The sequence below is a fragment of the Lissotriton helveticus genome, chromosome 1_1, assembly GCF_964261635.1.
Source record: "Lissotriton helveticus chromosome 1_1, aLisHel1.1, whole genome shotgun sequence".
Classification (NCBI taxonomy): Eukaryota; Metazoa; Chordata; class Amphibia; order Caudata; family Salamandridae; genus Lissotriton; species Lissotriton helveticus.
In genome coordinates, this window is record NC_136057.1 from 748,998,619 (window position 1) to 749,021,816 (window position 23,198).

A 23,198-nucleotide genomic window follows, 5' to 3' on the forward strand; every position below is an offset into this window, starting at 1 on the left:
ACTCAAGAGCCTACACTGGCTCCCGGTCAGGGAAATTATTACATTTAAGGCTCTGTGCATTACCCGCAGGGCTTTCTGGAAGACTGGCCCGGCCATCAGCCAATCGCTGATCACTCCCTACCAACCGAGCAGACAGCTTTGTTCGGCATCTTCCTTCCTCGCCCTAGTCCTCAAAATCAAGAGAGTAAGGTGTGGTGGTCGCTCTTTTGCCTACAACTCAACCAAACTGTGGAACTCTGTCCCCCTCCACATGCGGGCAGAGCCCAATCTACTACCTTTCCGCAAACTCCTAAAAACTCTGCTTTTCAATAAACCCTTATAGACCTTAAGCAGCCTCCTTGCCAGTGTATGTCTGCAGCGCTAGGACGCCTCAGGGTAGCAATCCGCTTTACAAATGTTTTTTTTCTTTTCATTTGATTGTCCCAAATAATTATTTGCCACAGTTCAGAAACTAGCTAAACTCCCAGATAAAAAGAAGTCATCCATTGAATAAGCTTTTTGCAACTTACTAGCTTCCTTCTTCTGATAAAAAGTCTGTAATATGTAAGTGTTTTCTCAATGAATAAAAATAAGAGAGGCTTGTCTGCTAACAATGTTAGCTCGTCCACATGTGGCAATCGCACCAATACTGACCAGCGACTTCCAATGGGTATGTCCGAAGATAATTCAGTCACTTTATAAGCCTTTGCACCCATCACAGCTGAACAGGTTCCTAAATTTATTACGGCTAAATCCAGATCACCATGTGATCCATGTTTGCCAAGTATAATCCATCTGGCTCCGGAGAGCATAGTGCAACATATTACTGTTTAGTAATGCATTTCATTAATAAAAACAAGAAATATTGTTTTGAATGTGCAACTATTCTATTCAGGCAATATGTGAAATAGGGTGAGAATTGGTAGTTAATCATTAAAAATAATATGTTGCGAAGTAAATTGATACATTGATTAAACCCAGAACATTCTTCTATTATGAAGAACATCTCTAAGTATGTCACATTATGGTCAAACTTTTAAATTCATTTTATGCACTGTTCAGAAATATTAGGTTCACTTCTAGTTAAACAATGCTTGCTTCTTAGTATGTCTATTGACTATATACATAGCTATGGCTAACTATTGCAGTTTCCACATTATAAATATGTGTCATTTCAGCTTTGAATTTTCCATTAGTCCTTGCACATTTCTAACTGTTAATCAAAATAATTTGCATTTTAATTTGTCGATCTTATTAGTCCCCCATCTGATGGTTAAATTAACCATCACAATGTTTCGATTTCACACTGAGTTATGATTAAAGGGGACTTTCATCATCCATTGAATCCTGTTGTTTCCGTTTCAAACTTTGAGATTTTAATGATTTGGACAGTCATTATTCAGGAGGTTATTTAAATCTAATTCTTTTTTAAATCTTTTATTTCTTTCTCTGTTCTTTCTCATGTGTAATAAAAACCACAGCCTTTAAATAAAGTAAATATAAAATAACAAACAAAGCCCTAGTATTAGAATTGACATAAGTATAGCGAACAAAATACCTCCTCCAGCATTTGTAATCCAATCCCAATTGTACGAATCCTTTCCCCAAAATTCTCAAAAGCACCAGGTGTTTCTATTTTCTATAATTCAGGTTTTAAATCTGAAAGGTTATTTGCAAATCCCTCTATTTCCTTACTCTCATCAGGTATGTATGAACACCAATGGGCTAATGTATGCATCTTGCAGACTCATCCTTGTTCTGTGAGTATAATATCTGATGCTAGAGGATCTTGCAAAACCATTGATCATATGCTACACGCTGAGAGTTTACTACTAATAAAGCTCTAGAAATACAGGGTGCCAGCTTGTCGAAAACAGTTGACAGTTTTGTAGTCTTTTCATAATTTAATATGACTCCTAGAGGTGAAACGATTGTACCAAACAAGTCTCCTCCTACTAATCCACCCCCACTTTCTGTACTACAAGTGTCTGTGTGCTGGTGTCATTCTTAGTGCATCTGTACTATTCACATGGCAACATTTTAGGCAATATACTGCTAAATAGCAGATACCCTCCCAGTCACCAGTCAGCAGAGAGTAAGCGTTCTGTCCACAAACAAAATAAACTCCTGGAATTGAAGATTCTGCTCCCTTTAACATTTGCCATGTCCCTCCTATTAATTCGAACGTATGTATAACTACTAATCGCTACATGTCTGATTCCTTTGGGTGTCCTTCTTCTGTAAACACAGATTTTCCCTTTCTGTTGACTGTCTAATCTTAAATTTGGATAAATCTTTCTTCCAATTATTTTTCAAAACATAACTGTGTTTATCTTTAACACGTGTTATGTTAGTGGTTCTTTCTTCTAAAATCATAATGAAAACTTTCTCTATGGGTTGCATTAAGCAGGTTAAATTGTTTTGGTAAGCATTAACACTATCTATAGGTCTGTGTGGCATAAAATCATGCCAGACTTTGTCCATTTCTTTTGCTTGCAGGTGTAAATTCATATTTTCTACTAAAGGCACTCTGGAAAAAATTAAATCATAGGTAAAATAGAAATAATTTAAAATGTTTGCATCTATATACAAGTTAAAGCAGTGCACTACATGTAATTCAATAAGATAATGGCACATGATATTAAGTGACTTCTGATGCTGTTGATGGTAAATGAGCACACACAAATACCAGTCCTTTGCTCCCATGGCGTATGTGAATTCCTATACTAGTCTAGAATAAACATTAGTTGAGCAATCCTCTCGATTGTATGCAAAAAATGAGGCATTCAATTGCTCTTCTTCATTCAGGTATGCATGTGTTTTTGTTGTGTTTGCATTTCTAGAGCCCTTCTAGGGAGTTAAATAAAATCATACTAGCACTATTGTAATCATTATTACTGTTATTTCTAAAATTAAGCTCGTAATATATTTACTCTTATTTCAACACGTTTCCCCAAAAGCAGATTAGATACAGCTAAGTTCAAAGTTCAATGAAGAAATTTGTAAGTAGCTTTGTTGAAATGTGAAGCTTTCAACAAAACAATCTTCTTATAGACAATCCTTAACCCTACTTCATGTTCTTCTAAATTGTTATCCCTATTCTTCTACAGCAGACTCAGCTCTAGGTAATCTTCTTTAAAATAAAAAAATTGTTAGTAAGCGTCAGTCTCTTATCTTTTTCAAAGAATCTTTTTGATTTGTTATTTTTAAATGACTTTTCTATGATTGCGCAGTTCGTCTTTGTCAAGTATCTTTTATTCCAGCAATGCTCACTGTAGTGAAATCATGGAGGTCTCAAACAGTTCAGATCTCACATCACACACTCATTTATTGTGATATTCAGTACTTGGTCCTCATAGTAAGACCACTCAGGTGCTGAATACCTCCGACAAGGCACTCTTGATCTTTTTGATTATCTCCTTCTTTATCACTTTTATCGCTTGACTTAGGAATAGTTGTTGGAATCCAATCGGTTGAGCTGATATGCGCTTTCTCAGTCTTCTTTGATTGCAAGTTAGTGGCCATTCAAGTCTACATGTGACTTTTTTCATTTCAGTGTTTGTTACTTCACCCGCATCATTAGAGACTATAATGCCACTCTGTGAAAAAGCAGGTACTTTGATTTGTGTTACAGTCTGTGAATCTTCACCCCTATCTTCTCCTTGTTGCTGTTTTTTTCTCTGTAACACTGCACTTTGGGTCTCTCCGCTAGTGGTGGTGCTATCACCAATGCTCTTCATTCAGGATGAATAGCTAAACTTCTTCTTTGGGATTTCTCACTTCTTGGTGTGTGATGCATGCACTCAATTGGGAACTCCAGCACATTTAACAGCAGTGCTTGTTACTAAAATAACCTGGCTGGGACCTTTCTATCTCAGTTCCAAACAAGTTTTCTGAATATGCTTCTTAATCATGACCCAGTCCCCAGGATTGAAGTTATGACACTGTTCTTCATGCAGATCTCTTGTGGCAGCTGCAGCTGCAGCCTGGTAAGAAACAGAATGGACCACTTCAGCCAATCCTTTGCAGTATTGGAGAATATATCATCTGTGATATTCAAAAGTGCATTTGCAGGTACACCAGTTAGCCTCATTGCATGGTGTATCAGAATATCATGCGGAAAGAGGCCAGTCTTCCTATCATAGTCATTAGCACCAAAGGTAAAGCATCTGTCCATTTCAGTGATGTTGAAGCACAAACTTTAGCTAGTCAAGCTAGTCGAGACTTGATATTACCACTCATGTGTTTGATTATACCTGAAGTCTCAATGTAGTCTTTGTTTAATCTGTAATCTGTGCAAATCATCTTCAGTACCTCATTGTTAAAGTGGGTTCCCCTATCTGATTCCAGAGAAATAGGCATTCCGTAACTGGGAATCAGTTCTCATATTAACAGTTTCGCTACTGTGAGATTATATTTTCTTCTGGTTTGGTAGACTTCCACCCATGTCGAGAAGACACACAATATGACCAGGACATATCTTAGCCTGTTGCAAACAGGCATTTTGATGAAGTCCATTTGCATTCTTTTGAAATGACCACATAATCTCTCTATGTGACTTTCTGTAATGTGTGTCCTTTTCCCTGCATTCATTTGTTGATATGTCACACATCAATGACACACTTCTTCTGCAAGCACATCCTAAACCTGGGATTAAACACATTTCTTACCATGGCATCCCTCCCTAAATGGGTGAAACCATGAAAGTATCATGTCATTGGGATTAAAAAACTATCAGGTAACACTGGCCTCCAATCATCCGACAGCCATATGTCATTGGCATTTTTCTCGCAACCTGCTCTGATCCATCGCTGTTATTCTGCTTCTGAAACATTTTCCTGTACTTTTTTTTTTCATCCCAAGTATTGGTTACTTTCCTTTCAATAACATTGAAAATGAAGTATCCTCCTCAGATTCACATATGAAAGTTCCATTAAATGTGCAGGTCAACAGAGCACATTTTTGTGCTACTGAATTTGCATACCTTTTTTCCATGGCAATATAGCCATTACCGCATTTAACAACAGCAACTTCTTCAGGCAATTGTAGGGATTTGAAAAATTTGTTTACTTGCACCCCATTCCTAATAGGGGTACCTGAAGAGTTAATGAAACCTCTTTGGGGCCATAATTGGCCAAAATTGCAGAAAACTCCAAAGCCGTACTGACTATCGATAATCATAGTCACTCTTATTTGAGCAGTTAAACTCCATGCTCCAAAAAAGGCAATCAATGTGCAACTTGTGCTTAGGTAAACCCTTGAAGCCATGAAGCTTCAACAACATTATTTATTGTACACACAGCATAAGCTGCTCTCAGAGTAACTTCATTATCTTACATACATGAGCTGTATTAAATCAAAATGGGGAGAAGGAAGGGTCCGTGATCCATTCAGCTCCCGTAGTCTTGATAGCAAAAAATCATAGGGGAAAGGATCACTTGCCCTGAGTAACCAGGGTTTGGTTAATAATCGTTTCGGATACCGATAAAAAAACCCTCATTCAAGTACCAAGGCTCGAGTGGTGGTATATCTTGATTCTCCGCCTCTTTTTAGCAACGTGACAGCATCATCATCGGGTTTGATCGTATGCTTCCCCACCCGGAGGTAAACCACTGGTTAGTACAGTAGTGATTACTGATCAAAAAAGTGAGTGAAATGATCTTCTTGATAAAAAGCTACAATGGCCAGACTGGACGAATTTTTATTAGGTCTGGAAATCAGGCTTGTTTAAAATATTGGGGTGTGCATAGGAAATGGAATTATGGGTCTTCCGCACTCATTAATGTCCATAAAAAGGTGGACATGTTTCAGCCTCAAGCTGCCCAGAAGGGTTCAAGTGGGCTTTCTTCAGGACCTAAAATATATAGTGAAGAAAGAAAAAAGGAAACAATATTTGCTCATTCCTTTGCCATATGGGAATGAATGAGCGAATCTTGTCATTCTGTAGCTTGTTGCCATTTTTTAGTTTGTTTATATTTCTTTTGTACTGAACACATAGACAGCACTCATCTATGACATCACGTAAATTGACGCTATCTCTATATGTTTGTTCTGTGTGTCTTGTCCCCCCTCACTCCCCTTTTTTCTTTAGCTACAGGTACTTACAGACCTTATCACAGTCAGGATAACAGACCTAGACTTACCCCTAAATAAAGGGTCGCCACTATTTTTCTCCTTTTTTCTTTCTTCACTATAGATTTTAGGTCCTGAAGAAAGCCCACTTAACCGCTTATGGGCAGCTCGACCTTTATATGGACATTAATCAGTGTGGAAGCCCCATAATTCCACTTCCTACGCACCCCCCCAATATTTTAAACAAGCCTGATTTCCAGACCTAATAAAAATTCGGCCAGTCTGGCCATTCTAGCTTTTTATCAAGAAGATCTTTTAACTCACTTTTTTGATCACTAATCACTACTGTACTAACTAGTGGTATACCTCCGGTGGAGGAAGCATGCGATCAAACCCGATGATGATGCTGTCACATTGCTAAAAAGAGGCGGAGAATCAAGATATACTGCCACTCGAGCCTTAGTATGTGAATGAGGGTTTTTTTTATCGGTATCCGAAACGATTAGTAAATAAACCCTGGTTACTCAGGACAAGTGATCCTTTTCCCTCTGATTTTTTGCATACATGAGCTGTAGACATAAATTACAGTGTCAGAATTAATAAGGAGTTCATCATTAATATCTGATCTAGGCTAGGTGCTTAAATCCATGACATCTAGGCAATCATGTTTCATTTCATCACAAATAGTATAATTTATTGACTGCAAAGTTGATGAATTTACAATTAAAAAGTGTTTCAAAATACATTGTCAGATAACAACTTTCTCTGTTCATATCTGGTATGCCTATTATGGGTAAGGTATTGGGTTTTCGTTCATGTCAATAGAAACTCTACAGTGTGTGGAACCATTATAGTTAAAGGATATCCCATTGCTATGCTCACACTCTTTTCCAAACTAGTGCTCACCACTGCAACCACTTTAAGGCAGCCGGGAAGACCTGCGGCAACAGGGTCAAGGGTAGTCGAAAAATATGTCACTAACTTCCGAGCTTCATCATGAGTTTAAGTCAGCAATGAGAGAGCACAGCCCTCCATCTCACTGCAAAATAAAGTGAAATATATAATGTAATCTGGTGTTCCTAGTGCTGGGGCATGACAACGTTTTTCTTTCATCTCTAGGAAGGCTTTCAAGCACTCATTGTTCCCAGGAAGTGGATCAGACTCATCTTTGTTTGTCAGCCTCAGTAAAGGCTTTGCTACTAAGGTAAGGTTTGGTATCCACTGTCTACAGTAGTCAACCATTCCCAGAAACATCTGACTTCTTTCTGTGTTCGAGGTGGATTAATCCGAAAAATTGCTACCACTCTCTCTGGTGACAACTTCCTAGTTCTCTTCTAGATTATGTGTCCCAGATATTGGACTGCTTTCTGACAGTACTGCAGTTTATTTGGTGACACTTTGTCTGTTTTCGGCCAAGTGATTCAACAAAGCAATGGATTCTTGTTTACAAGCTTTTTATGTTTCTGATGCTACAAGCAGACTGTCTATGTACTGCACAAGGACTGATCTGTAGTGGATTTGTAATGACTCCAGATTCTTTTTCAAGATGTGGTTAAAAATGTATGGACTTTCCGTATACCCTTGTGGGACTCAGCACCTTACCAAATCTATCTGCTGAAAAATAAGTGAAAAAAGGAACTGGCTATCTTCATGCAATGGCACTGATAAGAAAGCCTGACAAAGATCAATGACAGTAAACAGTTCTGCAGTAAAGGAATTTGGAATATTGTAGCTGGGATTCAGTACCACGTGACAACATGGAATAATGATTCTGCTTATTTTTTTATGGTCCTGCACTATTCTGCACTTGCAATTGGGTTTCTGTAAACCTATGATCGGAGAGTTACATGGACTCCCAATCAATTACCTCAAAATCCCTTTCTGTATAATGTATTCTATTTCAGGCTTTATTCCTGCAATGGTTTCTGGAGTCAGATATTACTATGGTGTTCTTGGCTATTCTGCATTTGCTTTTAAGGTAATTCGGATGGGTTGTACTCCTTGAATCAGTCCAATGGTTATCCCTATAAAATCCCATACTTCTGGATTCACAGTCTCCCTCCAGTCAGTGGTTAACTCTTCCTTGGTTGTTAATGAAAACAATCCTGCTACTGTCTTTTGCTGAACCATTTTTAATTCTAAGTCTTTATCAGGTGTGTGGATTTCCACACCATTCTGTCTGAAGTAAACTCTACAAATTAATTGCACAACATATCTCTCCCTAAGAGATTTACTGGGCTTGTGTCACAAAGAACAAATTGATTTTCTTCAAATGAGCAAATTTTTGATGAGACCTTCTCTGAAACTGGATTGGTAATCTGTTTATTTTAAACTCCTACAACTTGGATCTTCTTTTCTTAGAGGGGTGCATCTGAAACTTCCACAGTTCTAGCACCTATATCTGTAAGGAAAGCTACGGGGTGGCCATTCACCTCTACTGCTATGAATGGACCACTCTTGTCTACCACTAAGACTGTACTGAGCACACAATCTTCCTCTATCATCATTGAGCTTTAGGAATCTGGTTCAAATTAAATCTTGGGTTTCCTATATTCGGTGGGACCAGTTGGGCTTGTGGGACCTGCATCCTTGGAACTTGCATTTGTTGTTCTGGTATATTTTGCATCTGCACTCCCATCTCAATGCACCCTTTTCCATTTGCATGATCAGGATTAAACCTATACTCTCTCTTCCAATGCCCAACCCTATTACAAAAGTGACAAGGAGTCATCTTCTTCAGCGCTGCATCAGCCCTTCCTTGGCCTGGATTGATTGGAATACTGCTACCTCTACCTTGTGAAACACCTAAACCTCCTGGATTTCTTTGAAAAGCTGCATGTGGAACAGCAACTCCTTGCATACCTCCTTGAGTCCCTGCAAAAGAAGAATCTAAACATGTTTCTGCACAAATTTTGTTTGAGCTACCCTGGATTTCTTTTTAATTCTGTTTCCTTTCTTGTTCATCACTGCAATGTGTTGTGTACTACAGAATCTCGTCAAGCAGATGACACTTGTGTTATATGCGTACTGATCTCCGGTCCAACCCTAAAACAAACTGAGATACAAAAATCTCCACGTCTTTCTCATCAGGGTATTCTCTTCCACTGTGCTGCTGAAAAACCCTCAACAATTGCTCATAGCTAGAGGTGTGGCGCCGCGGCCAGGGCGACTGACGCTGGAATCTGGGGATCAGGGTTCGATCCCTGGCTCCGGCAGCAGGTTAGCCCAGCACCATGTGACTCTGGGCAATAGCTTGCTTAATCTTCCCGACGGCCCCCAGCGCCTAGAGACCCTTACGGGTGATTGCGCGCTTTACAAATGTGGATTATTATAGTACTCATGAACTGATTAGGGGTGGGCAGAACTCGGAGTTACAAAAAAACTCTGTGAGATTCTGCGGTGTTCCATCTGCCCCTAAAATGAAACAGGAAAGAGCCTTGTTAGGGGTTATGCAACAGGCTCTCATTCTCTAAGCTCAATGGTCGGAGCAGGCTCACAGTTTAGAAACAATTTGCTTCTGCATGCTGCTCTCTCTCTCGCCTCTCGCAATTCAAGGCGGTTTCATACTTTTATTCAAGGCTTGAATTACTTGTGTCTGAACAAAGGGGAGCATGCAATGGAATTTAAATTGACAGTGTATATTTTCCTTTGTCCTTCATGTGTGTGCCCGGCCTCGTATGCCCACACGGCACTATTCAGTGAAATTTTGGAGGCCTCTGAGAACAGCTAACTTCAGAGCGCTTACACAAATTACCTTGCAAACAGACCTTTCCAAATGTTGGTACAACGAAAATGCTTCTTACTAAAAGGGACAGTCTTGCAATCATGCCCCTTCCTGTGAATAGCAATTAATACACCTACCCTACCTGAACACTGTTCTTTTCTTCCTACGGCGGCTCCTACCCAGCCCCTGTCCCATTGGCAGGCAGGACACTAATTCATACTAGTCCCACCCACTGGTTGCCATAGCATAGTACTAAGCTCAGGTTCATGCACGCTCTTACTTTCCTGCTTTCACGTCTGTGAAGGGTGGCACAGCCACCTTGGAGAAGTGCTGTAGTCTATTTGTGCATAACCACGACCCTCTTTGGTGCATACAGTGTCCTTTGCCAACAATGCACAGAAGTCTATTTGCCAATGAAGCCCATATACACAGTAGAGGTATTAGCGGCTGTGCCTCTTGAGTGACGGGAACTAGACAATGCCTGTGCAGTTTCTGTGCTGTCCTCAAAATGACGTGCAAGTAACGCCTGCACCCTCAGTGTGTTGAGGGCCTGCACGATGTTAGCCCACAGTATTAGGTGGTTATGGCGTATCTTGAGTTGGGGTAGGTGCCGGTAAACTCTGCCATGCAGCGGTTGGCAGAGATTTTGCCAAACTCTGCACTCCAAGCTCAGCATGGAGTGGTAAACTCAGCCCTCAGAGCAGAGTTTACCGCCCACCCTTGGAACTGATTATTTTGCTTCTTGTGTCATTCGATTAAGTTCTTTTTGGAGTCCCTCAGCTTTTCAGAAAAGTAATCACTGCTTCATATTTTTCCATTACTGCAAGAGATGGTGAATTAGTGCGTATCATTCTCGCTGGTTCTTCACATGGCCATTGCACAGCAATTTTACACTCAGCCCACAAATCACTTGGTACCACAATATCAAAGAATGCATTCAAACTGATCCACTGTACATTTGGTATTTTCACAAATCAATCAACTTGAGTATACAACTGCACAGCTTTGTCTTTCAATTTTTGTAAATTGTTCATAAAAGCTGCAAGATCTACTCCAAGGTACATTGACATACACTCCTTCTATTTCTCTCAATGGATATACTGAAGCCCCCCTCCTCATTATGTTCATTCTTTTCCCCTACTAACTCAGGCTCCTCCTTTTTCTTTTCAAGTTGTCTTGCCCATTTGATTTCTAATTGTTTAAGTTTCACTTCATGTAAGAATACTTTTGACTTATTCTGTAATGTCCAACTGCATTCCAGAAAAACACATTGTTTGAATTGCTTCATTATCAAATTGAGCCCTGTAACTTTTCTGTAAAAGAAAACTTTTAGAAAGACCTATCTCATATTTCCGAACCAGTTCAGTCAATTTATCATGTGTAATTGCTGCCCCCCTTGTAATTTTTTCACACAGGTAAATCTCCTAAGATTGATTCAAATGTTCTGATTCTAAACATCCCCTAATTATTTCCTCCGATTCAACTTTTAATTTGAAACTATCTAATGGTCTCTCCTTTTTAGGTTCTGGGCCAGTCTGTTACATTGGGCTTGCTGTCTTTGAAATCCCTGAAGCTTCTTCAAACCAGGATGGAAAACTTCCATCTTCAAATAAATTTGTTTCCCCAGGGGTTACTGATGTTGTAAAAACAAGTAATTCCCCATCTCCTAATGCCTGAAGTGTCTGAGGTTGTCTCCATACAACAATCTGTGAATTCTGAGAAGTCAGAATTATTCCTGTTGTCAGTAAACCTTCAACTGCTCCTTGAGCCTCTGAAGTCAATTTACCATTCACTGGGAATTTGCAATGGTCTAAGACACTGTAGGGACAATTATTGGTTGCAGCACTTGCGCCGGGTCATGCATAACTCTCAGCACTATCAGTTGGTGTTGTATAAGATGGGGGTTTTGCAGCCAACATTTCTTCTAAAATATCATCCCCTGATGCACTATCTGGTTCATTTTTGTCCCCTCTTTTTCTTTTCACTGGATCTTTCTCTTCTTCTCTTTCTCCGATATTTCTGTAGAAATAGCTGGCTACAATCTAGTGCCTTCAACTATTACTTTCTTCCATCTCTGCTGATTTTCACCCCATCGAGCATCTGCATAATTGGGTATTGCTCACTTTGTTCTTTTCTGATATTCTACCCTTTCTTTCTCTCCAGCAACCGTTTCACAAATATTCAAGACTTCATATTATGTAGGTCTAGGGGGTGGTTTCATTTCATAGAACTTGTCTCTCAAACACTCAATAAATCTACTTTTGTTATCCTTAATGCACCTTCCTTCTTACTGATCTTGCACCATTGCCAAAGCCACACACATATGTAATCCCAATTAAGTTGTCATATAACATGCATGCATATCCTCATGACGTCCTCTTCACCCAGTAGTGACAGACTTGTAACATCACCCTTCACAAAACTCTTGCATTTTTCAAAACATTTCATGATGCTGAAAAAATCGAAAAGTAAATAATTTTAATTCAATGTTTTGATTCTATTCCATAAATGTCAGAATTATTTTACTCCAATCCTGTCACAGTTATTTTATCAAAATCATGTTAACAAATCCCAATACAATATCCACTCAAACACTGACCTATCACAGTGTGGCACCCTGACGTTACCAACCATTCACAGTACAAAAAACACCAACCAACCAATCTCAGCATGAAACACTATGATCTGTAATCTCATTCCTCGCAGCAGCTCACCCTCCTCTACAAATTCTCTCATACTTACACAAACCAATAAAAACTTTTCAAATGACAATAACAAAACATATATCAATTATTGTTGCTCTTCTAAAGTAGCTCATCCACACAAAAGAAATCCACAATCACAGGTGAAATCTTGACCAGCTTGAAATCACCCTAATCAATGCAGCTTGACTCAGTATCTGTATCTCTATCATGGGATCTTAGACTATGACAAGTCTGAAACTCTTCAATCACTTTTCGTTAAAACAATAAACATCTCCATTCCTCAAACCATTCACTCTCAACTCAATAATACAACCATAAACACAATTACAATAGACGTTGCATTACCCTATTAATACTCACACTTCCAAAACAGAAACCACCTTCGAAAATTGCACCTTGTCAGCACCTCAAACTCTGGGCATTTGGATTTCAGGATTCAAGTATTTTATTTTAACTTGGGTAATTATTTATTGCTTTTTGATCAAAGTGCAACCATATCTCTGCAACCAGAAAACTAATAGCACAACTGGGCTACAATTGAAATAATATAGTTCAACCTTTCTATTACCATCACTTACAGGATCAGGCCCCATTCGCATGCTGGTTTCTCCATTCCTAAGGTGACAGATCTTAGCACTATAATTTGATTAGGGGTGTGAGGTGAACTCCGCTCTGGCGGCGGAGTTCACAGATGTTTGCCCACACCGCAGTCTGCATAGGGCGTGCATTTACTAAAACTCAGCAAGGTGGTATTTAGTTGACCACCTCCCAGTTAGATATCTCAACACTGGTGGCAGCGGCAGATCTTGCATTGATAAACCTGTTGCTCGCATTGAGGAAGCTGACGTTCCAGAAGAACATCTACTCGAGTGGCAGAAAGAAGCAGCTCCCTCTTGCGCTGCTCAATGGTGCAGTTTGTGCTGATTTTACAGCGTGGACAAACTCCCGGAGCTAATAATCAGTGCGACGTACCGCACTCATCCGCTTGCAAAACTCTGCGGAGCCTGGTGGACTTTTTTCACCTTTTTGCAGAGTTCTGCATAGCAGAACTCTGCAAACTCTCCCTAGGCCTCATTTTAATTCAAAGAGCTATTTTTGCATCTCAAGCAAATTTCAAATACAATTCCAAGTTCAGTCAATGATGAGAGTTTAGATAAGTTTTACAAGATTTAATTTCATTAAGCACTTAGTAAGTTTCTTTTCATTCTTTTATTCAAATTAGTCATTAAATCTTCAGTAAGTTTAAAGAAATCTCATAAAAAGGTTTGGTTAAAACAGATTTTCAAATAATGCATTAAGCACGTTCCATAAATGAATGAAACCCCTATTCAAAAGATCAAAATTCAAAGATAGTGGAACTTATGAAGAATTTAAGTTCAACAAGGAGAAGAGTGAGATGAAAAAAGCATAAAGCTCAAGGCCCAATTAAAGCAGCAGACATTCTCACAAAGAGTAGTACATGATACTCAACTGAGTCTCAGTAATAAGAGTAAATGAATCTTACAGTTGCAGTATCAATCTGTAAACTAAAACATCAAAATAAAGTTAGGATGAACAGAAGCAGCAGTAACCAAAATCGTCAGTGTAAGAAGGTGGGGAAGGAGTGGAAAAAATCACCGGGAAAAAACACTGAAACTTACTAGGAACATGCACTAATATAAAAGACATGATGACATGTTGCAGACATTGCAGCAGGGCTCTTTCTCTCTGGACCAATCGAATGGCAGCACTCCTCTGTGAGCAGGTTCATCTTTTCCTTTCCCACAAAAATACATGCAACTTGCAAAACTGTATCACACGTTGCTACAGACATACTAGCTATAAATGCCTATTGCACTTTTCCACATTTTTATGTATCATTTCAGCTTTGAATTCTATGTTAATCTTTGCACATTTTTAAATGTTAATCTAAATCATTTGCGTTTAATTAGTCAACCCTGTCACGATGATCCAGTGGTACCCTAAGGACAGCACTTGGAGAGGTCAGGGCTCATTCCCACACAGGCCAGAAGAGGGGACCAGGACAGGTCCAGTTGGGTCTTGTTGGCTGGAAAGCAGGAAAGGCCTTTGAAGACTTATTGGGTGCCTGCAGATCAAACAGGAGGTCAACCAAGTGACCCTTGAAAACCCTTCTGTTGTCCTAGGTGAGTTAGGTAAAGGAGTGCCAGTCTTCATTCTTCAGACAGTAGGGTGTCCTTCTTCTGAATCTTCTCACTTCTAGGAGTGTTCTACTTTCAGGCTCTGAGGGTGCCACTTTTATACCCAGGGCCAGGCCTGTGGACGGGGAACACCCCGTTTTTCGAATGCTAAACTGGTCCTGGTAAGTTCTTCACTTTCCCCTGGGTCTCGCTCCTGCCTGGCAAGTGAAACAAAGGGAAGGCAGGCCCATGGATGAGCTGCATTTGTGAGTGATAGGGCAGGCATCTTCGAAGTCAGGAAGGGGCCGGGTAAATCATTCCACAGTCAGGAAGGGCTCAGGACTGGCCAAAGGTCCTACTGCTCAGAAGACGAACACCCTTCCCCACATCCAAAGTCCTTTGGTCCCCTGTCTGGGAGGAATACACATCACACACCAGAGAGCCATGAACAGCCATGTGACCCTGGACACTGACACAAAGGCACATTTTATTTGGGCAAAAATATGCAAACTTTCTAAAAGTGGAATTTCCAAAATAGTAATTACATATCTGACCTTACCAAAAAAGAGGATTTTAAAATATGATTCAAATGAGTGAAAGAAGCACCTCTCTAGCTACCCCGAAACTGATTTAGTAAATGTAATAAGGTAAACCAGTGTTAGTCTATGGGAGAGCTAGCCTTGCTAGTGAAAAATGATGTATGTTTTTTCACAACAAGGACACGTAAACCTGAAACATACATGTCCAATTGTTTTCAATATCTTACACCGTGCCCTCTGAGCAGTTAGGTCCTAACTTAAGGGTGAAGTATAATTATTAAAAGTTAGAAGGTTTAATACAGGCAAAAGATGTATTTGGCAGGTTGAAATAGCAGTGTAAAATTGCACTTCAGGCTGCAGTGTCATGTCTGAGATATGTTTTACAGTTCTACTTTAGTGGGTGGCACCACTTGTAGCATTTAATGTGCAGGCCCTGGGAACATTACGTATGATTTACTAGGGACTTATAAATAAATTACATGTTCCAATTAGGTGTATACCATTTTACCATGCTTGGAAGAGCAAGCACAAGCACTTTACCACTGGTTAGCAAGAGTAAAGTATGCAGATGAAAATAGAGTAATGAAGGCAAACAACTGGGGCAATACCATGCACAAGATGGCCATTTCCAACACTGCATAAATGTATTAAGCATGAACCCACTAGTATTTTTGACCACACATTAGAGGATTGCTGTGTTTATCACCAATGTAGTAATAGCCAAACATTGGAAAAGTGATTCACTGTCCTTGAATGGTGCAGAGAAATTGATGATCATTACGTCAATGCTTTAAAATACCATGTTGTCTTACATAGAGGTAACCTGGACAAATTAGGAAAAACTGGGGCTACTTTGAAGAATGATAGACATAGACATGAACTAACTTTTAAAGTTGGATTCTTTGCGTTTACACAGAAAATTAATTACTGTATTTTCATTGCTTCTTATGTCTGCAAAATTGTTATTTAATACTGTTAAGTATACTGAATCTTGAATAAAATAAATAATATATATTTCTGCATCCCACTCTGCAAATGGTTATAGCACAAGAGTCTTTTACATCACTGCCGATTTAGCATGAATTGCACCAGTGGCAACACTTTTATTTATCAACCTTGTTAGGCGCTGACAAACATTTGATGTGTCCCTCCATGTTTTAAATGGTTCCTTACTCCTTCACATTTTTTTTGCATCATTGCTTTGTTTTGCTTTACACAAACTTTATCTGGTTCATAGATTTTTATCACATCATCTGCTTATCCTCTTAGAGATCACTTTCTCGGTTTTTTATATTTGTTCCATCTTACCTATATCTGTTACTAAACTCTAGGCACAAACAGCAACTTTTGTTTTGGTCTTTGGTTCTGTAATTAAACATTGACTTATACCGCCAAACTGATTTATCATGTCATCCATGTAGCCTACTTTCATCAATTTTATATACCATTTTATTTTGCATGCTGTTTATTTCAGAATGGATATAAAATAAATCTGGTCAAATATAAATACCTTTTTAACTTTAACTAAAGGTTGATTGATTGGGCAGTATATTGTCAGGTTGACGATTGTAGAGGGTATAGCTTGGAAGGCGATTACACAGTTTAGGACTAGAAATTGGATTAGTCCTTGGTCTGTGATTACTCTGGTGAACCTTTTCATGACACTAAGGTTCCTGAAGATACTGTGAAGCTGCTTCACATTTGCCCATGTGCCTTCTTTGCTGATCACGTGAGGCAGAAAGCACCCAAACTACAAACATTCCCTTTTCTATCGCTGGCAAAGTGAAGCCAATCCCCCTCACATACCTTTCTTCCCAAGGTGTCCAGCCCAAGCTTCCATCCAGTTAGGTAAAAGGTGGAGAGGTAAAGGGTGTCTTACCTGCTTTGGCCTGTTAAGGCTTTAAGGCAGCCTAGGTCCAGAATTCTTGCCCCTTGCTCCTTAGCCCTGACACATGCAATGCACCTTTATCTATTACTCCTGTGAGCCCTCTGTTTTCAATTAAATAAAAATCTTCTTCCTACAGATGTCCTTTTCCATACCAATGAGTCTGCAAACAATCGTAGGTACACCTCAGTTGACTATGTGGACTGTCTTCGAAATCGAATAACTTTTTAGGTTGTACTTTAAAAGCTTAAGCGCTCTGGGGTCAACACACAAATCAACTTTCATGAGTCCAATTTGGCTCCTGGCACAACTTCATACACATCTACTTGAGGCTTAACAGGGACTCCAAGAGTTGGTTCCTGAGGCTCTGGGGTAAATAAATAAATAAATCCAGTACTTGTATAGCGCACAAATCACCCCCGAAGGGGTCTCTCGGCGCTGGGGGCCATGGGGAAGATTAAGCGAGCTATTGCCCAGAGTCGCATGGTGCTGGGCAGACTCCTGCCACCGGAGCCGGGGATCGAACCGTGATCCCCAGCATCCAGCATCAGTCGCTCTGGCCGTGGCGCACACCTCTGCCCCACTAAGTACTCAAAGGTGGTCTAACAGCTCCTCCAGGGGTTGGCTGCCATGCTTCTGGACAGGATCTATATAGTATTTAATATAGGTGTAACAGTGCCTCCAGGGTTTTGGTTCCTGTTGCTCATGGGTGGGCTCCATGTAGTGTTACTGGTGATATGTCTCCAGGATTTGGATTTCTGTCACTTCTTAAGGATTCCATATAGTATTTACTGGTGGCCAACGACACCTACAGAAGTTGGGCTTCTGTAGCTCCTGGGTATTCTCCATATAATAATTATGGGGGGTTAAGAGTGCCACCAGGGATTAGTCTAGAGCCAACCCTGCAGCACTCTATATAGTATTAAGGAGTGACTTAAGAGTGTCTCCAGGGTTTCAGCTTCTCTTTTTGTTCAGTGAATTAAATATAGTATTTACTGTCTTAACAGGTCCTTCATGGTAATGGGCTTCTGTAGCTCCCGATTTAGACAATGCTTTGGGGCAAATTTGCAAGTTTTTTTCATGTAGTACAGCACCCAAAATGGCTCAGCTTCATTGCTCTAGGAGAAAATTTACTATTTTTTCCAAAGATGCTGGGCTGCATTGTGTGAAAGGGGGGAGTAGGACAGCACTATATCTACAACGATATGGTGGGGCTGTCTCTTGCCAAGTGATGGTGAATTCACTGACGTTATAAATTATCAACAAGGGGACCCGTTAGGTAGCATCGGACCAAGGGTATCAATTATTACAAAGAACAAAGGTCCTATGTTCTTGGAAATTTTTACGATCAATAATACTATATAGACCACAATGAGTACTATATATGTTTTCCAGTGTCCAGCCGGACAGAGGAATTTAATTCAATTAGTTTACAAAAAATTATTAAGAATACATGTACTCACAATTTTACAGGGGCACAATCCTGTACCCCACAGGAGGAATAAGGTGAAGGGAGCAAACAATAAACTAGTGCACAAAACAAATAAAGAATTAGTCAGGCAAACAATTTGGAGCAAAAATAGGCTTGCCCACAGAATGTGGTAATACAAGCTCTACAAAACAATACACCACAGCAATATCATTCAATGGTTAGTATGTGGGATTGTTTCAAAACAGTCGACGTTTCGATCCCTAGCTCTCAAGTGAGTGGGATCATCATCAGGACTAATTTATATGACAATTTGCCTGGTTATTCACATTGACGCCTAGAATCAGGTGTTTGCAATTCGTTTGCGGGTCTTCCAAAGAGTGGAGCGATCCCACACCGGTCGGAGTTATCTGTGCCTCACTGAAAGTGGACCACAGAGAGATCCTAATTGGTACTTTTTTAAGGGCTGGTGGAAAGGTTTTCCGAAGTCTGAATAATTCAGGCCAACCCGCTAGATAGCCGGTATGTGGACGCGTTCGAGCTCGATGGAGTCTCCTTGCTAAGCAATCAATGCACTTTCCTCGGCACGATGGCAGGAACACGATTCCTGTTCCTGCCATCGTGCCGAGGAAAGTGCATTAATTGCTTAGCAAGGAGACTCCATCGAGCTCGAAGGCGGCCACATACCGGCTATCTAGCGGGTTGGCCTGAATTATTTAGACTTCGGAAAACCTTTCCACCAGCCCTTAAAAAAGTACCAATTAGGCTCTCTCTGTGGTCCACTTTCAGTGAGGCACAGATAACTCCGACTGGTGCGGGATCTCTCCTCTCTTAGGAAGACCCGCTAACGAATTGCAAACGCCTGATTCTAGGCGTCAATGTGAATAACCAGGCAAATTGGCATATAAATTAGTCCTGATGATGATCCCACTCACTTAGGAGCTAGGGATTGAAACGTCGACTGTTTTGAAACAATCCCACATACTAACCATTAAATGATATTGCTGTGGTGTATTGTTTTGTAGAGCTTGTATTACCACATTCTGTAGGCAAGCCTATTTTTGCTCCAAATTGTTTGCCTGACTAATTCTTTATTTGTTTTTTGCACTAGTTTATTGTTTACTCCCTTCATCTTCTTCCTCCTGTGGGGTACAGGATTGTGCCCCTGTAAAATTGTGTGTACATGTATTCTTAGTAATTTTTTGTAAACTAATTGAATTAAATTCCTCTGTCCGGCTGGACACTGGAAAACATATATAGTACTCATTGCGGTCTATACAGTATTATTGTTCGTAAAAATTTCCAATGAGCATAGGACCTTTGTTCTTTGTAATAGGTGAATTCACTGACTGCCTAGCACCATGCACACTCCTATGCGCTATAGTACAAACATATGTGCATGAGTCTTGTATAGGTTTTGTACTTGTATGTATGTATGGATTTATATAGCGCTTATAACCCAGGGGTCTCTAAGCGCTTTGCCTTGGGAACCCGTCCTGGCTTTTCCCTGTGAGATAGCCCCTACAGGGCATCCCCAAGGTGAAAGCCAGGCATCCCGCCGCAGGGGGCCGTAGTGGAGATTAAGCAAGCTTAATGCCCAGAGTTGCAGAGTGTGAACCCATGATTAGGTCAGGCACCAAAGCGAGAATTATCGAGTCCGTGGACATTTGAGCTCGAGACCCTGCCGCGTCGGGAATTGAACCCTGGTCCCCGGTCTGACCTCTGCTTCAGGGTCTGCCTGCTCTAACCAGTGAGCCACACTTCTCCACATACTTAATGGTTAACTTTCAATGCTTTTCAAACATTGTCTTTAAAAATGTTTTCTAATTTATTTTTTTGCTGTACGGTACAGCACACACGTAAATTTAGAAAAGTCTGGAGGCAAGAACATGTTTCTCCTTTTTTGAATCTACCTCAAGAAGGCATACTTTTTAGGGCCTGTTTACACATTTTAGTAGGTCGGGCTTTGCATCAAAAACCAAGGCTGGTAGTGTGGGAACTCCAATGCACCATCAACATGAAGCTCTCTTGACACAGAATATAGCAAAGTAGCCCATAGCACTGCGTTGCTCACTTTAAGGCAACTTCAAGTGCAAAACAAGTTTTGCTGCCAAGGCAATATAGAATGCCTACGCCCAGAGCACATTCTTTATGCTATCTAATAATAGTTACAAACAATACATCTGGAAGAATCAAAAATAGCAAAATACACACAGATACGACACGCTCTAGGGCGGGCATTGACGGCTGGCTCTGAGATCCCGGAGGCTTCCCCCATGGAAGATAGGTTGTTGACAGACTATATGCCAAAGAGGGCTACCTCACTAACCTATCGTAAGCTTGTAAATAACCTCCCTGATCCAACGGGAACACTCAGGGAAAAATGGGTGCATGACCTTACAGATATCGATGACTCTGAATGGCAGGAGGCACTGGCGTCCCCGAGGGAGGTGGGTATCTCTTCACGACTCAGACTGGTACAATTACGTATTTTGCATCGCTCCTATTATACCAGGCTAACACTACATAAGGTAGGGAAAATTGCGCATCCTTAGTGCTTGAGAGGCTGTGGGGAAGAAGGGACTTTTTTCCATACTATATGGGACTGTCCCGTAATTATGGAATACTGTACACAGGTGTCAAGAACGATTTCACAGGTGGAGGAGATCTCGCTGCTGCCGGAGCCCAGGAGATGCCTCCTCAATATCTGTGAACCTAATCATCTGACACTTTTGAGACAAAGCTGGGCTACATTGGGTATGATGGTGGCAAAGAGAAATATAGCGAAGAACTGGGGTGTCGCAGGGGTACCGACTCTAGCGCAGTGGAGTAAAGATATGGATGCAGCAATGGTAGCGGAGAGGGCAGTTTACCGTAACAGAAGGTGCCCCCAACGGTGGGAAAAAGTGTGGGGGCCGTGGAATACATACAGGGGTGAAATTTGTGATCCGCCATCGGATTCGGACGAAAGTGGCTCAGACTCAGAAGGAGATTGAGAACTCTGGAAGACGACACAAGCATTGGGACTTAGCAGATTTGACAAATGTGCCACTGGTGTGTATTTGTGAATGTATAATATCAGCTGATTGTTTTAACTGCGGACTATTGCAATGTGAGAAATGTAAGTGCTCCAGAATGTTTTTCTTCTGTTTGCGATATACAATTAATAAAACGTTTACAAAAAAAAAAAATAGCATCAACATTAATAAAGTAGTCTCCAGTCAGTATTTCACAGAATACAGACAACACGCGCTCCCTAGAGGTGCACAGGTCTGTGGCTTTTTCAAGGCTGAAAATAGTATTCAATGATGCAAGTATTAAAATTCACTGTTTAATTCATGTACATGCATGTTTAGATATGATTTATTATTTTTGTGTATTTGGATTTTTTTTTAATGTTTTTACTCACATTATCTCCAAACATACACTGTGGTTGGCACAGAGTAAGGCAGAGCAAACATGGTTTGTTAATTTGCAAAATATGAGAAAAAAGGTGAAGGTAACTGTGGGTAAGAATCCTTACTATTTCTTCTTATATTTAAATTGTACATGATGAAAGAAGAAACTTAATGCAAGTAAAAAATGGAAGCCCAATTCATGCATTAAAAATGCTCTCATAAAAGAAACTGAGAAGTGGTGGGAGGTGACCTCTCTCAAAAAACTCACAGAAGCTGATCAGAGTCCAAGATGGCTCAGAAAATCAATGTTTCCCAGTGGAAAATGCCAAGCCAGTTAAAAGCAGAAGATGAGAAACAAAGTGGATGAGCTAATAAAAAAAATTGAAGTCACAGACTGGAGTGATATACCAAAAAAGTAATTTGAAATCTTAGCCAAAGTAATTGATGAAGTTGAGGAGGATATCATCTAAAGAAAGAGGAGCAAATACAGAAGGGACTAGTTGTAGTACCAGCTAAGGTGACTATAGAACTCACAGAGAAATATGACAAGTTCACCAAAACTACATATTTGGCTAAAAAAACTCTTTCCTCCACGCAGCCAGGAACTATTTCTGATACTGACTCACCAAGGAGCAGAGTGGAAGGATCTACGTCCAAAGTCTAATAAAAATGTACAAGATGTAAGAACAAGACCAGCACCTGACTCCATCAAGACCAATCAACCTTCAACATCAGGGGTGACAATCCATATACACAGGAAAGAGCAACAGTAGGACCTGATAAACCAAACCAATTAATATTAAACCTCTCCTCGACCAATTTATGGCCCATCAAGTAAAAGTATCAATTGTGGCCTCACATTCTGTCCATCAGTATTTGGGACATAGTAGGTACTGGAATGCACCTTTAACAATTCATCCAGAAACTGAAGCTAACATCTTTTTTTCTCTGATAAACCTTTAAGACCCAATTGGACATGTCAGATTACTTATGACATTCACAACGAGAGCACTAGAATGAGCTCAACCTCTATGAAGATTATGTAATATGGACTTGGGAATAGACCCTAAGTATACTATTACAAACAAGATCAAAACTAAATCATACTTTACCCCCCAACTTCCACCAGACAACTCCATAGATCTATTCTGAACAACAGCCTTAAATGACCAGGAAAAAGAATTTAACAAATACAGAAAAATACATGTTCTTCCACCTCATGTAAGCATGTAGGAATGTAGAGCATCATTGCCCTAAGACATCATCTGCAAATAATAATTAAAGGAGCAGGCAAAGATGGAAATATTGTCATACCACACCCTAACAACT